The sequence below is a fragment of the Rattus rattus genome, chromosome 2, assembly GCF_011064425.1.
Source record: "Rattus rattus isolate New Zealand chromosome 2, Rrattus_CSIRO_v1, whole genome shotgun sequence".
NCBI classification, from domain to species: domain Eukaryota; kingdom Metazoa; phylum Chordata; class Mammalia; order Rodentia; family Muridae; genus Rattus; species Rattus rattus.
Window position 1 is genome coordinate 201,051,353 of NC_046155.1, and position 17,761 is coordinate 201,069,113.

Sequence of the window (17,761 nt, forward strand, 5' to 3'; positions counted from 1 at the left end):
ACCACAAGGTGTATGTAACTCTGCCTTGGGGAGGGAGGGGCCAGAGGATAAAGAAGACCAGGGTGGGAATCCCATCTATGTGTCTGTGGGGAAGCCATCTTCTGGTTAAAGATTTGGGCTACAAAAGACTGTCTTTCAGGGGAAGGAAACCCAAGTTCCTGTAAGTAGCCCTCACCTGTCCTACAAGTAAGCCCTGTAATTCACCGGTTCCCCAGAATGAATTCTGGTAGAAGTGTGGGGTTTAGAGAAAGCATGGTGTTGGGCTCTAAGGAGGAGGGGCAGACTTTGCTTACTTCCCTGTCCAGGGGAAGGAGACATTTTAGCAGTAGTGGGTCTCTCCTAACATAGGTGAGCCTGACCTTGAGAAGACCACTTAGTGAGAAGACCTCTAAGCTGTAGCCATTGGAAGTACCTCACTGCCAAGTAGCCTGGTGACAACCTCAGCCAGTGCTGCCCTGGCGGCCTCCATCTTGTGGTTCCTTCTCTTACAGGATGTGGGTTCGTTACTTTGTAGAATGTTCTCGGGCTCTTCCTTCTTACTAGAGCAGGTAGGCGGTGCAGCTAGGGCCGTGGCACTGTTGGTTGTCTGTCACCTTGTGGCAGCTTTGCTTGTTGGCAGACGGCTGCCTGCCATTGTGCCCATCCCATGTTTGTGTTTTATAGGGAAGTCCCTTCAAGACTTTGTTCTTTTTCCTCAGACTTCAACAGTCAGCATAGTTTCTGAGACGTCATTGTGTTAAATAAGTTATGAACCTGAGGACCTCCTGCTTCAGCCTCCCAAGTACTGTTTTCCCCTTGTTTCCTCTGAATTTAGGAGTGGATGGCCATGAGTTACTATGTCCAGCTTTGGATTCCGTCCTGTAGAGACCATCTAAGCAGATGAAACTTAGTCTGATTCTTGGTCAAATCCTACTGGAAGTGCAGGTCAGGTGGCAGTCCTGGGGCCACATAGACGTGGAGCCATTCAGGCTGTGTGCATTAACCTTGGGTCCTAGGATATTTAAAGTGCTTATAGTGTAGTATGTTTTCTTGTCAATTTCAGAAAGGGTTGTCTGATTTCTATCAGATATACACACACATGCATGCAAGTTAAATAATAACAAAGGCTGGGGGGCGGGGGACCTTGTTTCCTCTGAATTCAGGAGTGGATGGCCATGATGACTAAGGTCTGGGTGAGATGCTGCTTTCCTCTAACCGTGCCACAGACCAGCAGGGGTGTTAAAGTGTGCTTGCACAGTCATTTCACACATTTTAAGCAACAACAGAAAGTTCTGTGTCAGCACAGAACCTGGGCAGGAAAGTGGAAATCTGCTGTTGATGGAGAAGCAAACACATGTGTGAGCATGTGACTTACAAGTTCACAAAACAGGAATACAGAAACTGTTGGGCTCTGGGTAGAGCTGGTCACTGAGTGAGGACAGATAAATATTTAAATATTGAACTGTAGAGATCTAAGGCTACTCTGAACCAGAGATAAGTAAATATGGAGTATAGGAGACAGTCATACAACTGGAGAGTCCAAAGGTTGGAGCTCTTGCCATCCATAACCTTTGGGATACTCAACGTGGCCACACTAGTGGCTGCAGTGCCCCTCAACACTGAGAAAGTGGACCATTGCCTGTCAACCCTCTTAAGGGAAGGCTTAGCCACATGCAGTTGGTGGCTTGTGCTGATTCTGTGGCCATCACCAGGCCTTAACAGTGATGACTTCCAACTTGAGAATCCATGCCCTCATGGATTCCTGTGTCTTTTCTTTAGGGGGTTGTCTTAGGGTTTCTATTCCTGCACAAATCATGACCAAGAAGCAAGTTTGGGAGGAAAAGGTTTATTCAGTTTACACTTCCACATTGCTGTTCATCACCAAAGGAAGTCAGGACTGGAACTCAAGCAGGTCAGGAAGCAGGAGCTGATGCAGAGGCCATGGAGAGATGTTGCTTACTGGCTTGCTTCCCCTGGCTCGCTCAGCTTGCTCTCTTAAGAGAACTCAGGACTACCAGCTCAGGGATGGCACTGCCCACAATGCTTGGGCCCTTCCCTCTTGTTCACTAATTGAGAAAATGCCTTACAGATGGATCTCATGGAGGCATTTCCTCAAGGGAGCCTCCTCTGTCTGAAAACTCCAGTTTGTGTCAAGTTGGCACACAAAACCACGGCCCATCTTCAGCCATGAGCTATGGACAGCCCTGTGGTGGGTGACTCAGAAACTCAGCAGGGTAAGAACATTGGCCCACACTCAACACAACTGTCACCATTCCTCCTCCTCCAATGTTCACCTGTGGGCTAATGGTTAGAGAACTAGATGGAAGCATGGCAAACAACTAAAAATAAAGTGGGAGGAAGGACATAGCCATACACATGGACGGACGGACAGGAACATGCTTCTGGAAGCCCATACACATGGACGGGAGCATGCTTCTGGAAGTGATCTTGGTCAGGAAGTATGTACATTTCAAGTAATAGCTGGTATTATTAGGCTTGTCAATTATCAGCATAGATTCAATGGCAAGACATAGTGTGGAGGGTTGGGTAGGTACGGCCCCCATAGACTCATGAGTGAATGCCCGGCCCACTGGGAGTGGCACTATTAGGTATGTAGCCTTGTTGGAGTAGGTATGGCATTGGGAGAAGTGTGCCAACTGTGGGGACAGGCTTTGAGATCTATGAACACAGTCCCCTTCTGTTGCCTATAGATCAAGATGTGGAACTTCTGGCTTCTCCAGCCCCATGTCTGCCTGTAGGCCGCCATACCTCCCAACACGACTTGTTTTTAAAACAACATCTGATTAACCAGATGAAGACACAGAACCCAGACACTGGTGAAAGCCTGCTAGCTCAGAGAGGCAGAGAGAGAGCACCCAGCTGGACCTTCCTCCTCCACTTACACCCCAGAAGGAAAAAGCCCCTCCTTGTTTTCCTCACTGTCTTAAATACCCTTCAACTCAAAGACCCTCCTTTCTCCCTCCTGGGTTTCCTTATGTTCACTCCCTGTCAACTGATTGCTTGCTGTGCTCTTGACCTATCTTGACTTTATTAACTCTTGTTTACAGAAAGCTCTTGGGTTAAAGGTGTGTGCCAGGGCTGAGCCACACCACGACTACTTGTTTATAGCAAACAAAGCTCTTGAGTAAAAAGTCCACAGCAAGGTTTTTCCTGTTCACAATCTTGGGGTTCACAACGTGATTGAGATGCCAAATCTTTTAAGTTCAGACTTCATTTTAAAGAACCTGACCTAAGTTTGAACTCAGGTAAACTAACTAGAACTCAGGCTGGTACCTAGCATTAATTTTCAAGTTGCCTCCCAACAAACTCAAGCCTAGCTCCAGTCTCTAGGCTAATCCCCAACAGGACCAGCATTTCCAGGTTATACCCTCAACAAGAGCAGCGCTCCAGGTTATTCCCCCAATAGATTTGCACCCCCAGGTTACAAGCCTACCCCCAGCCCAACAACCACCAGTACAGAGTGGAGCAGAAGTTAAGTTTATAATATGACTCCCAGCACCAGCCAATTATATTAAGGGGCCATAGTAGTGTTCCAATTAGATGCTTGCACACACACTTCCTACTTGCTGTTTACTATAAAGCCCTGCCCCGTATACATTTGGGGTTCTCCCACCATTAAAACCATCCTGCATGAGAGGTGTGTTGGGGGGTGGGGGCTGAGCTAGCTTGAATAGACTAAAGACCGTGCTGTGAGTTGCATCAGATCGGCTCCTGTGTTTTTGGGGGATCATTAACATTTCCCTGGCACTACATGATCAAATAACCTGTAACAGACGTTAATAACCTGTAACAGACTGAATCTCTGTAAGCCAGCCCCAATGAAATGTCTTTCTTATAATAGTTGATTTGCTCATGGTATCTTTGTCTTCACAGCAATGAAACCTTAACTAAGACAAAAATTGGTACCAGGGACTGGGGTATTGCAGTGATAGGCCTAACCATGCTTTTGTTTGGAGGAATGTGCATTTGGGGACTGTCTTAGGGTTTTACTGCTGTGGACAGACACCATAACCAAGGCAAATCTTATAAAGGACAACATCTAATTGAGGCTGGCTTACAGGTTCAGAGGTTCAGTCCATTACCACTATGGCAAGAGGATGGCAGCATCCAGGTAGGCACAGTGCAGGCAGAGCTGAGAGTTCTACATCTTCATCAGAAGGCTGCTAGTGGAATACTAACTTCCAGGCAGCTAGGGTGAAGGTCTTAAGCCCATGCCCACAGTGACACACCTTCTCCAACAAGGCCACACCTCCCATCAGTGCCACTTCCTGGACTAAGCATATACAAACTATAACAGATTTTGGATTATGAAAGCAGTGGAATGCTTTAAATGGGACTTAATAAACCATACTATTAGAAGCATGGGGGCTGGAGAGATGGCTTAGTGGCGAAGAGCACTGACTGTTCTTCCAGAGGTCCCAAGTTCAATTCCCAGCAACCACATGGTGGCTCACAACCATTCTAATGGAATCTGACGCCCTCTTCCCGTGTGTCTTAAGACAATGACAGTGTACACTATACTTACATAAAACAAATAAATAGGGGTTGGGGATTTAGCTCAGTGGTAGAGCGCTTGCCTAGGAAGTGCAAGGCCCTGGGTTCGGTCCCCAGCTCCAAAAAAAAGAACCAAAAAAAACCCCAAATAAATATTAAAAAGAATTGTTTAGAAGCATGGAAAACCGTGGTGCTGAGGATGATTTAAACTGTGGGGACTTGGCTTACAGTGGAGAAGAATTTTAATATGTTGCCTAGAGATTGTTCTCAGTGATATTCTGGTGAAGAACATGACTGCTTTTGGCCCTTGTCCAAAGAGTCTGCTTGGAGCTAAGGTGAGGAGATTTAGATTAATTGCATTAGGAAAGAAAATCTCAAAATGGCCTAAGACAGAACCCATTCTGTGGTTCACTTTTATGAAGAGTGTTTTGATCAAAGGTAGCAAGCTGAGAAAGGAAAAATACAAAATGTATGGTTCAGGGATTAAAGAGACACCAGGAAATAGAAAGGCCCTAAATCCTGTGCTCAAAAGAGATAAATAGATTAAAGTTATTAAATGGAATTAAGGCACCAGTGACCTCCAGGCAAGATCCCATCCAGCTATCCTCCCATTTGTGAAAAGGAATTAAAGAAAAACTTGAGTCCAAGCATAGTGGTACACACCTTTAATTCCCAAACTCAGAAGACCCATGCTGAGTTCAAGGCCAGCCTGGTCTGCAGAACAAATTCCATGACAGCCAAGCTTAGGCAGTGATGGAAACCATTGAAAACAGAAAGTTGGTAATGATGTAATTGAACACGGGGATCATGTTCCAGCCCTAGCAAGCAGCAGACCTTGTCAGGTTTGGCCATGTGGTTCTGGCTTTATGGTCAAAGATAATAAGAAAGAGGTTATAGATTTTCCCTCTGCAACTAAAGAAAGTTGCTGAGGTCAGATGTGTGGCAGGGATGTCCTTGTACAGAAGCTCAGATGAATACTGGAAGAGGTTAGAGATGCCTGAGCCTTGGGATACCTGCTGAGGAAAGCTGCTGACAAGTGGAGCCAGCGCCTTAGACATCAGACATGGAGATGCAGAGTTTGGAGTTTGCCCAGCTGGTTTTGTTCCAGTATTTCCTCACTATGCCCCTTTCCCTATGTTTTGAACTGGTAATGTATATATCCTGTGGCATGATATGTAGGAAGTATGTGATCTGGTTTTTTTTTTTTTAACTTTCATTTTATAGGGGATTACAGTTAAAAGATTGCATGAATCTCAGAAGAGACTTTAAACTTGCAATTTTTAAAACATTGTTGAGAGTGTGATAGACCATGGGGACTTTTGAAGTTGAACTAAATGCATTTTTTATTACATTATGGCTACAAACCCATGGGGGCCATGGAATGGAATTTGGTGGTTTTAATAGGTATGGCCCCATATGATGCTTGGCCCATATTGGGAGGTGTGGCCTTGTAGGAGGGATTGTATCCACAAACTTAATAAACAGTCATGAAATAGAATATATGCTGGGTATGACTGATCAATAATTCAAATAACAGGGATGAGAAAGTAAATAAATCTTTGGGCACTGCACTGCAGAAGATAAAAGCCTGCAAGAGCCTACATACCCAGTCTTATTTCACACCAATATAGAGGGAGCAAAGGAAGCAGTATGGGTGACACACCAGCATTGATACAAGGAGAACAGCCCATAGGAGTAACGGCTGCAGTCCAGTGCAGCAACGCTCTCTTGGATTCCTTCTCTGCTGGGAAGCCCCTGTCCATCCACTAAAGGCCCAATATCTCATTTTGACATGGGGATATACACTGAGGTGGCGCTCTGTTCTGGGCCATCCTGGTTTAGAATGAAAGGACTTAAGCTAATAGTGTATAAATAGCAAACATTTCTTCACTGTTCTGTGAGTAGAATCGTGCTGTTAAGGCTCTGACAGGTTATATGCCTGTGAACATCATTTCCACGTTCACAAGCCTCTGTCAGGCCCTTCTATAAGTGCACTAATTCCATTCACAAGAGCCACACCCTTCTGATCTAACCTCCCCGCAAACACCCCATCCCTCAGCATCGCTAATCTGAGGCTAGGTTTCAGCAAACCCATAGCAACACCACGAGGGGCTTGGCAAGGTTTGAGGCCAGCCTGCCTCACAGGGACCACCTTCGCAGGGAGGTCACACAAGGTGAGACACTTCTTTGTTTGGATGCAGTGTGACTTTGCACAGGAAGTTTAGATGAAGCCCAGAGGAAGGCAACCACCAAACTAATGTAAAGATTGTTAGTCCAGAGGCTGGGGGACAAAGACTGAGATGGTTGGACTGAAACATCCCTGTCCTCTTAAGTCCAGGAGCCTGCACTTACAAAGGCCCATGAAGAGAGCCTGTGCAACACACTGGACAAAGCCAGCTCCTAGTCCTGACTTCCTAAGTGACACTGGCCCCAAAGTCACTAAGCCTGTAACCACACCACCACTTCCCCCTCTCCTTTAAGAATTTCCTACCCTATCCTGGATGCTGGACTTCCCTGAGCTCCTCCGGTGAGATCAGGAAACCCACCAGAGAGCTGCTCCCAATAAACTCATATCTCTACTACTAATTTGGCTCATTGTGTAAGTACAGAGGCCACTCAAAGACTGTATGAAAGGAGAAAACCAACGGAACACAAGCCATGCACGCTTTTGAAGGAGGATGTGAGCAGCTGCCTCAGGGTCCTGCCTGACCTCTCCACAGTGATGGTCTATAACCCATAATCTGGGATTGTAAGCTGAAATCAAAAGATAAGTTGCCCCCTTTAGGGTATTTTATCATAGCAGCAAAGCCAGGTCAGAATTGGTACTGAGAGTAGGACCATGCCTTCATGGTTAACCTTACCCTGTGGCTTCTGAGTCTCTGGAACTATTGTGCGGGTAGAATGTGGAAGCATTTGGTACACTGACTATATGGAATGCTGGAAGCGGAACCTAACAGGCTACTAAATCTTGCAAGTCAGTAATGCTGAGAAACATGAACAATGGAGACCCAGTTCATGAGGATTCAAAGGGGAACAAGGACTCTATGAGTAACTGCTCACCAAGGAAAGTCGCAGGTACAGACTAGACCTGGACTATCAGAAAAGAGAAGCTGTGTGCTGTAAGCGGGAGAGCTGGGATAGAGGCTCATGTGTGTGTGTGTGTGTGTGTGCGTATGCGTGTGTGTGTGTGTGTGTGTGTGTGTGTGTGTGTGTGTGTGTGTGTGTGTGTGTGGTAGGGCAAGGCTCAGGGGGATCTACATCCTTTGAACTCCAGTTGATTACAAGTCACAGACAAGGAGAAGCAAACTTTTGGTCTTTTCTCTGTTGGATTTTGTTTTGTTTTTATCCCACTGATTTTATGCCCTGATTCTTCCCTTTTGAAAAATAAAGTTTGCTTTGTGCCTTCAGTGTTTGAAGTTTGCAACTTGATTTTTACATTAAAGGTGCTCACAGTAAAGAGACTTTAGACTTCTTGAAACTGTAAATTAAGTCTGTGGGGGCTAACTTTGACTGTATTTTACATTACAGATAGACATGAGACTTTGGGACAAGGGATGGAAACTTATGGTTTATAAGTGTTATTTCAAGACCATTTACACTACACATGCCAGGAAGAGATTGGCAAGATGTTTTCCCTTTCCTCTCTGGAGCTTTAATTGTATCCAGTTTCTGCCACTCAGAATTGTTGAGATGATCTCTTTGTGCACTGTGTGTAAAAGTTGTCTTTGTATTATTCAGATGACAATTTCTGTGCTCACAGAGAGCTGAGTACAGGCCGGACTTGGGTATTGTTATTTTTAGGAAGAAGCACCTGTCTCAGTGTTTTGTAAACATTCTTCTCCATCTCCTTCTGATAGATTTAATAAAGAGCCTATAGCCCACCAGGAAAGGAAAGGCAGAACATCCTGGCAGAGAATGGAACTCTGGGAAAAAATGGGGATGGGGCAGAGGCAAGGTGGGAGTAAAGGATTTGTCAGCCAGACAGAGGAAGAAGCAGGTGCCCTGCTGGGACTGAGGAGAAGTCACGGGACCGTGGCAGAGTGTAGATTAGTATAAATGGGTTAATTTAAGTTATATGAGTTAGTTGGAAACAAGCCTAGGCTAAAGCCTAAGCTTTCATATTAATGAAAAGCCTCCGTGTCATTACTTGGGTGGCTGGCGGGTCGAGACAGTCGGGTGGGCAATAGAGAATTCATCTGATAACAGAATACGAGGTTTATGAAGAAGCTGCAAGGGCAGGAAGTGAGGCTGTGCAGAGTTAGGAGGAGCAAAAGGTCAACAACCATTGTACATTTTAGCTATACGATTGGCTCAGGGGCTTGTTATCTCCGCCCACCTCTGCCTGTAACCCAGAGGCTGGGATTGAACATGTGCCACCGTGCCCACCATAGACCTACTGTTCTTCATTCCTCCAGTTTAGAAGGGTGGGCATTCTGTGGATAGGTATTGTCTTGGTTATGTCTGTTGCTGTGATAAAACACCCTGACAAAAGCAACGTGAGAGAAATGGCTTGTGGCTCGCAACACCAGGGCCCGGTCCAGCATGGCAGAACAGTCATGGCGGCAGCTTCACCCACTGGCCATATGGCACCAACCGTCAGGAAGCAGAGCGAAACAAACATGTGTGCTCAGTTCACTTGCTCATGTTTATGCAACCCAGGATCTCATTCCAGGGAATAGCACCACCCGTAGTGGGCTTGTCCCCCATCTCAACCTAAGCAAGATAATATCCCTCTCAGGCATGCCCAGAGGACCGTATCCCAGGTATGATGGTTTGTATATGCTCTACCCAGGGAGTGGCACTATTAAGAGGTGTGGCCTTGCTGGAGTAGGTGTGTCACTGTGTGTGTAGCTGCCTGGGAGTGAGTATTTTGCTAGCATCCTTCAGAGGAAGATGCAGAACTCTCAGCTTCTGCACCGTGCCTGCCTGGACGCTGCCATGTTCCCGCCTTGATGATAGTGGATTGAACCTATTAAGCCAACCCCAATTAAATGTCGTTCTTATGAGAGCTGCCTTGGAAGTGGTGTCTGCTCACAGCAGTAAAACCCTAACCAAGACACCAGGTGATCCCAGATCTCACAAGTTGTCGGGTGTTAAGCAGGTTAGTGGCTTCAATTGTTTCAGACGTGTCTCAGGAGGAATGTAGATTAACGTCTATTGAAGTTACAGTATTGGAGTGGGGAAGATAGGACCCAAACCCAAGAGACATGAGAAAAGATAGATATATACAAGCTCAAGAACATAAGCATTTCCCTCATGCCAAGCAGCATAAAACAATGACAAACGCTGGATCAAAGGGCTGACTTTTAAACAAATACACAATGCCTTCAAACCAAACGGAAAACATCACTGAAGACTGAAGTTGGAAAAATAGATATATATTGACAGCCAATAATCATGCGTAAATTTGTCCTGTCTCATTAGGAAATGAAAACCCAAGCAATTAGTTTCTGTTCCTATCATACCGTGTGGGCCAAGTGCATGTTGATCAAACCTGTCTGGATGACAGTTTTACCAATGCCGCCAAGTGAAACACACTCAACTCTTTGATTTAGGAGTTGTGCTTTTGGGAAGGTGGACAATGCACATTTTGGCGAGAGGGGACAGACTTGCCTGGTGAGTCACCGTGGCATTGAATGAGTCTGAAAGCAGAACAAGGTCTGTCATGGGACATCCGCACTGGAGCACAGCTGTGCAGAAGTCTGGTATGAACCAGCATGAGAAAGGAAGCACGGTGTGGAACTCTGCAGAGCCTGCCAGTATGTCCACTTGCCTGCCATCCCTCGGAAGATGGAGGAGGAGGGAGGAGACTGTGGAGGGGGGAATCTGGGGAGAAAACATCATGCCCTTTTACATTTTGCCATTTGTCAGTGCATTGTTAAAAATAGGCAAACACTTGAAAACGCTAATAACATTAAATCGATAATGATCCCTGGAACTGACAGTGGAAGGAAAGAACTGCCCTTACACACACACACATACACACACACACACACACACACACATATACACATTCACGCATACACACACACTCATACACACATATATACATTGGCACATACACTCACACACTCAAACACATGCACACACACACTCACACATGCCTACACACTCATATATACACTCATATACACATTCACACAAAACACACACACACAGACACACACACACACAGACACACACACACACACTCACCACATATACACATTCACGCATACACACACACTCATACACACATATATACATTGGCACATACACTCACACACCCTCAAACACATGCACACACACACTCACACATGCCTACACACTCATATACACACTCACATATACACATTCACACACACACACACACACACACACACACACACACACACACACACACACCACCATCCAGGCATTGGCATTATAACAGCCTAGCAGAATGAAGTGGTTTTTATTAATGAGACCTCGGTGTCCTTGAATCTGACTAACAGACATTTAAACAATGGGCCCCAAGATGCTGGCTTTTGCCCAGGAATCTCATGAAAAGGCACAGACCCTGGTCTGCCTTTCCTGGTCAGTCACTGGGACCAGTCTTCCATCCCTCTTCTGCTTCATCCCAAACACACCATGCTCTGTCAGCATCCCGGAATCTTTGGAGTTTCAGTGCTCTCCAATCTTTCCATCTAAGAGCCCTTAGGTCTCTTACCCAGGATTCCAGGGTAGTCATACTGGCTTCTCAGAGGGTGGCTTTTCATACCAGAGTTAAACACACACACTCACAGACACACAGACACACAGACACACACACACACACAGACACAGACACACACACAGACACACACACACAGACACACACACAGACACACACACAGACACACACACACAGACAGACACACACACACACACACACAGACACACACACACAGACACACACACAGACACACACACACACAGACACACACACAGACACACACACACACACACACACACACACACACACACACACACACAGACACACACACACACACACTTAGCTTGGATTTGAAAGCCAAAGAAATGGGGTAAATGACAGCTATGGCCGATCTAGCTGGTGCTCCGTGCTAACATGTGAGGCCTATGCTATGCCTCATGTCTTTTCCATTACTCAAAAGAGGATGTCCTTCAACTGCCCATATTAGGAGACCACATGGTGCTACTCTCCTGTCCCAGAACGGTGCTAGGACTGTTTCATGATATGGACTCTAATGGCCCCTCGTTGAGAGACCGGATGAACATTGAGACTTGCCCTGGGGAGTCAGGAAGCTGACTGACCACACGACACCCCTATACTGGCTTGTTGTGTATCAACTTGACACCATCTGAGTTATCACAGAGAAAGGAGCCTCCCTTGAGGAAATGCCTCCATGAGACCCAGCTGTAAGGTATTTTCTCAATTAGTGATCAGGGTGGTTGGACCCATTGTGAGTGGTGCCATCCCTGGGCTGGTAGTCCTGGGTTCTATAAGAAAGCAAGCTGAGCAAGCCAGGGGATGCAAAGCAGTAAGTAACATCCCTCCATGGCCTCTGCATCAGCTCCTGCTTCCTGACCTGCTTGAGTCCCAGTCCTGACTTCCTTTGGTGATGAACAGCAGTGTGGAAGTGTAAGCTGAATAAACCCTTTCCTTCCCAACTTGCTGGTTGGTCCTGATGTTTGTGCAGGAATAGAAACCCTGACTAAGACAACATCCTTGATACCATTTGAGGCTTGAACATCAAATGTGTTCTGCATCTTTTCTGCCTTTTAGACCCAGTTCTCTCTCTAAGACTGACTTGGGCCTTGGGTGTTCACATCCCAAATGTTTTCTGTCCTCTCCTGAAGGTCTGTAGAGAACATGCAGCGCCCTTCCGTCAGCAGCACACCTCCCACTTGAAAGGAGAGAAGAGACAGTTTGTTCCGGAGCCAAACATGAGTGCCAGTGTCCCAAGAACACAGATTCAGAATAACTAGCATGGCACATTTCGTGACATTTTACTTTTTTAACTTTCGTTATGGTTGTGCATGTGTGTGGGTTTGTGCAGGAGACAGCAGTGCCTGCAAGGACAGAAGTGTCAGCTCTCTGGACATGGACTTGGGCAGTTGTGAGCCTCCTGAGGCGGGTGCCGGTAAGTATAGAGAGACGATCCAGGGACTTGCGATCTTCCCCCCACCCTTCCTGACTTTCCCCCTCCGTCCTCCTCCCCCTTTCTCCCTCTGGCACATATGTCTACGTGCCCAGCACTGTGTTGTCTGCTCAGGAAGGCTAGAAAACAGATTCCCTTTCCACCTGTGGCAACCACTCAACCTAGTTCTTTCTGGTGCCACCCCTCTTTTGCCACTGTGGTCGCAATCCGTCTCTTCTATTGGCTCTCTTCAGAGTTGACACTCCATCTACAGCCACCAGCGCCTGGGCTCCCTGGGTGTCCAGCTCTTGTGGCTAGGGGCTTTCTTTTTAGATTTACAATATGCTTTTATGTCCTCTCTGGGTGTGGGCAATCACACTTCTGGAAATGCCTTCACTTTTCCAGAACAGAGGAGCGTGTGTTCCCCTTGGTCCATTTCAGTTCTGTAAATGTGCAGAGTTCTCACGCTGCCCCCAGTTAAGTTCCACCGAGAACTGCACATGTGTCTTGGCCTAGCGCTGCTGGCTTTGCTCTGTGAATGCCTCATCTGCAGGAAGGCAGGGCTTCAGCGCCACCTCGGTTTCACAATTGTCTCTGCGCTTGTCTGTAAATATTCACAGATACACTGGTTAACTGAAGGCCTCAATGCCTTGCAGCTGCTTTCACTCCATTCTTTTTAATTTACCTCTAAAGACTTAGATGAGGGCTAGACAGGGCTGGAGTCCTATCTCTGGGACCCACATGGTGGAAGGAAAGAATGATTCCACAAGCTGCCCACCCCCCACGCCATCTCCAAGTTTGTGCCATGACACCTGTGCACCCATTCGATCAATAAAAACATGATAAAAGTTTAAACTTGTAGTCACTAAGTTATGACTTTGTCTCCTGATTTATTAAGCCTTAAATTTTAATTTTGTTCTTTTTCCCTATGGAAAATTCCAAGCATACAGAAAGAGTGTTAGGAGGCTCCTCCTGTAGCTGCTGCCCAGTCTCAGGGAGCCACAGCTCCTCTCTCTCCCCTTCCCCCTCTTCCTCTTCTTCTACCTCTCCCCTTCTCTCATTCTCTCTCTCTCTCTCTCTCTCTCTCTCTCTCTCTCTCTCTCTCTCTCACACACACACACACATTCTCTCTTCCATTCTCTCTCACACACGACAGAGAGAGCGAGAGAGAGAGAGAGAGAGAGAGAGAGAGAGAGAGAGAGAGAGAGAGAATTCTACAATTTCATTCCATAAATTTCTAGGAGGAAAGAATGTCAAGAAACACTCTGCCTTAACACAACCATGATATAATTTTCCTACAATTAATACAAAATAGTAAAATTATTGCTCCACAAAAAATTCCAGGCCCTTAGTTCCAGGCCCTTAGCATTCTAAGGACCAACCAGCTAGCACAATACACTTCTAGGGACTGCAGCCTGCTGGAGGCAAGGTCCCTGTCCATCGTGTGTGCAATTGACTGTACCTCTAGCATCTGGTCTTCGGGGCACACTCTATAAGTGCTCACCAGATGAGCCTGGATGTCCTGAAATGAGCCGTTTCCACCCCAGCTGTACCCAGCCAGTTTCCTCCCATGATGCACTTGTCCTCTCTGAAGGGCTGTACTTCTTGCTCTAATAAGCTGACTGCTCCTTCAGTGAAATCAATGTATATGATTTTTATCTGAGTAGAAGTTATTCCCCAAATGATTATCTGGTTCTCCACCTTGGCTGTCTGTTAGGATAGCCTGAGTCACTTTGAGAAGACCTGGTCTACTCTGCAGATTCTGCTGTGACAAGGCTGGGCACCTGGGATTCAGCTCCCTCACAGGGAGGGAGCCATTGTAGGGAACTGTTACTTGGCCCATCCTCAAAGCACTGACAGCTTCTAGAAAACGAACTGATTGGCAGGAGTTACTGCTCTGGAGGCCTGAAATCATTTGCTTGACCTAGTTTTACGGCTTTCAAGTCTAGGAACAGTTGGAGCCTGACGATTAAGCTGAGAAGTGTTGCCTAATTGAGAGCCACAAGAGGCTCCTTTGCCAGAGAGATGTAGGGATTCGTGCTGGCCCTTCCTTTGTGTGTCTTATCAAGGGGGCTCACAGGTCTTTAAAGCAGATGCAGGTCTCCAGAACAGACGTGTGTTATTCCTTCTGCATCTCGTTGTACACTCTTCTTTCTCCTGGGGTCCTATCAGCCAATGGGGATGTCAGCCTACCCACTCTCACCTGATTTGTGGTCATTTCGATTCATTGAGGCCGGTCCTGCAGAGGCAAAGGATGGACAGACAGGTGAAAGTCTGGCATGGATCCCATGACACTCTACTAGGCACACCCTGTACCACACCCTTCCTGGAACATCGGCAGAACTAGGAAAGTGAAGGGATTTCGTCTTGCTTACTTTAGTAACCAGCTGACTTTGAGCAGATCTAGTTAGAGCTAATACTAATGAGTCAGATCTCATCAGGTGAGTGACTTCAAGGTCCTTGGGCTCAGGGACTTAGAGTTGGTCAGGGCAGGGCCTGTAGGCCAAAGACCTGACAGGCTTCTGGATGAGAGTTAACACGACAGCTAGAGTTTCTAGAGTTTCAGACCTAGTGATTGACTAAGTAACCTGGAGTGTATGAGAGCTGGATCGTGCCCTGTGAAGCATCCTGGAAGGAGACAGACAGGTCTCTGACTACACAACAGCAGCCTGCTGAGTCTGTGCCCCAAAGCCCACGAAGCAATGAGATGGCAGACAGTGGGTCTTGGGGATTATTTTCCAGTAAAATATGCATACTGTGAATATTATTCGTCACATTAATTAGATTGAACTGAATTTCCAGCATCCTGGAACCATATGCCCATTAAGCAGAAGTTTCCTATTCTTCCTCCCCGCTGGTTCTCCACATTCTCCCATTTCCCAACCTCACCACACCTCTCCAGGCCTGTGCCCTTCCTCTGTCCAAGGTCCTCTCACTGAGGCTTCCCCGCCTTCTGTATTCAGCCCCTGCTTCCCTGGCCCTCCGAGTTTTCTGTTCTTCCTCAGTCATCAGCATTGTGTCTTCCCTGGACAGCTCCTCCTCCTCACCAAGTGGAAACCACTGTCTCCCCTCAATGCTGTCTCGTGTAAGTGGAATCATGTGGCACCATTTGTCTTCTGAGTGGCTTTCCTCGCTTTGAGGTAATGTTCTCAGGGCTCGCTCGTTTCCACCTGTCAGAATTTGTTACCCACTGCTACTTCAGTGGGTTTCTCCATCCCTTCCCTGCCTTGAGCACGCGGGTTGTGTGCGCGGCTGGATACACATCTCTTCAGTAAACCTAAGCTGGTATGGTCTTTGTAATTGGTCTTGCAGTTCCAAACAAAGAACCTAGGAGGAAACCAGGCTCAATGGAAATGGTCATTACTGTGTTTGTCGATCCTGGCTTACACCATCAGTTTATTCTCATCTCACTCCATGCACACGATAGTTGTGGGTGTGTAAGGGATGAAAATAACCAATCCAGGTGTGGCATGCACTGGACTTCAAAACGAGACCCTGTATTGAATGTCTTTGTTTGACTCCTCTTCCCCCGGATGCCCACAAACTGCCATGCCCTGTTGCCTGAGGTCCTGGGCTGAGGGCAGCCTGGTTCAGGGTGTCCTCCTGCCCTGGTTAGGACCTGCTGTAAAAGACAGGCTTTTCAGATGTTCCCTTGGAGGGAGTACAGTGGCCTGTGGGGTGGCTGGTGGTGACTCTGAGTAGAGAACCCCTCTCAGGATCGTGAACAAAAAAGCAGATACCATAACTCTCTAGAGTGATGAGATGAAACCTTTGAAATCGTTTCTTTTGGGCATTCGGGAACATTCCAGACGTACACAGCATGTTTTAAATTAAACAGAGATAATTCCCGCAGTGCAGCCATGTTCTGGAGGGTCGCTCATGTGATCATGTTCCGGAAGATGGGTCTGAAAGCAGTACGAGGCAGAGGGGGAGGGGGAGGGGGAGGGTGGCATTTTACCAGTCTGGACTGAGATCTACAAATATGCAAACATTTTCACTATGATGCTTTGTTTATGGTGTCACTGCCCAGCTCCAGGAGAGGCCAATAAATGCTGGTTTCTGACCTAAAGAAAGTCATTTTTTTTTCTGTTTTAATTGAAAATAGATTCTTCTCTTGTACATTTCAGCTAGTTTCCCCTCCCTCCACCCTCCCAGTTCCCCTCAACCTCCCCTTTCCCCCAGACCCACTCCTCCTTCGTTTCCTCTTCAGAAAAGAGCAGGCCTCCAAGAGACAACGGTCAGACAGGACAAAACAAGGTGAAATCAGATATAACAAGGCTTGACAAGACAACCCAGTAGGAGGAAGAGCCTTGAGCAGGCAAGGTCAGAGACAGTCCTGCTTGTACTGTTAGGAGTCCCACAAGAGCACCGAGCTAGCAGCCATACCATACACACAGAGGACCTGAGGCAGACCTCTGCAACGCTGTGCTTGTCGGTTCAGTGTCTGGGAGCCCGTGGGAGCCCTGCTTAGGTGATTCAGTGGGCCATGATCTCCTGCTGTCCTCTATCCCCCCTGACTCTTACAGTCTTCCCTCCCCCTCTTCCACAGGATTCCTTCAGTCTCTGAGGGGAGGACCCGGTGGAGACCCCTAATTTAGACTCTCCGCATAATGTCTGGTTGTGGGTCTTTGCAGCCTGCTCCCCTCTCCTGCCAGAGGAAGCCTCTCCGATGGCAACTGGACAAGACACAGATCTAGCAGAATATCATTAGGAATCATTTCCTGATTATTTTTTTCCACTTGTGTTTGGTTCTACTCTAGATCTCTGGACTATGTAGTTTTGAGTGCCTGGCCATCCAGGCAATGTAGAGCAAGGGCTCCCCCTAGTGGTATGGGTCTCAAGTTAAATCAAACATTGGCCACTCCCACAAGTTCTGTGCCACAGTTACCCCAGCACGGGTTTCAGGCAGCTGAGGGTTTTGTGGCCGGGCTGGTGTACAGGTTTCCCGCTTCACAGCCTGCAGTAGAGGTGAAGGCTCCAACCTCATACCAGCTCGACCTCCATAGGTTCAACGAGCTGACTTGCGATTGTCCCTGGCAATGGGGCCCACAGTCAGCTTTCAGAGGATGACCTTCTGTTCTAGCCTGGGTTATTTAGGGATCTCCTGGGCTAATAACTCAATCGAATGTAACCCAGTTCCACTGCTG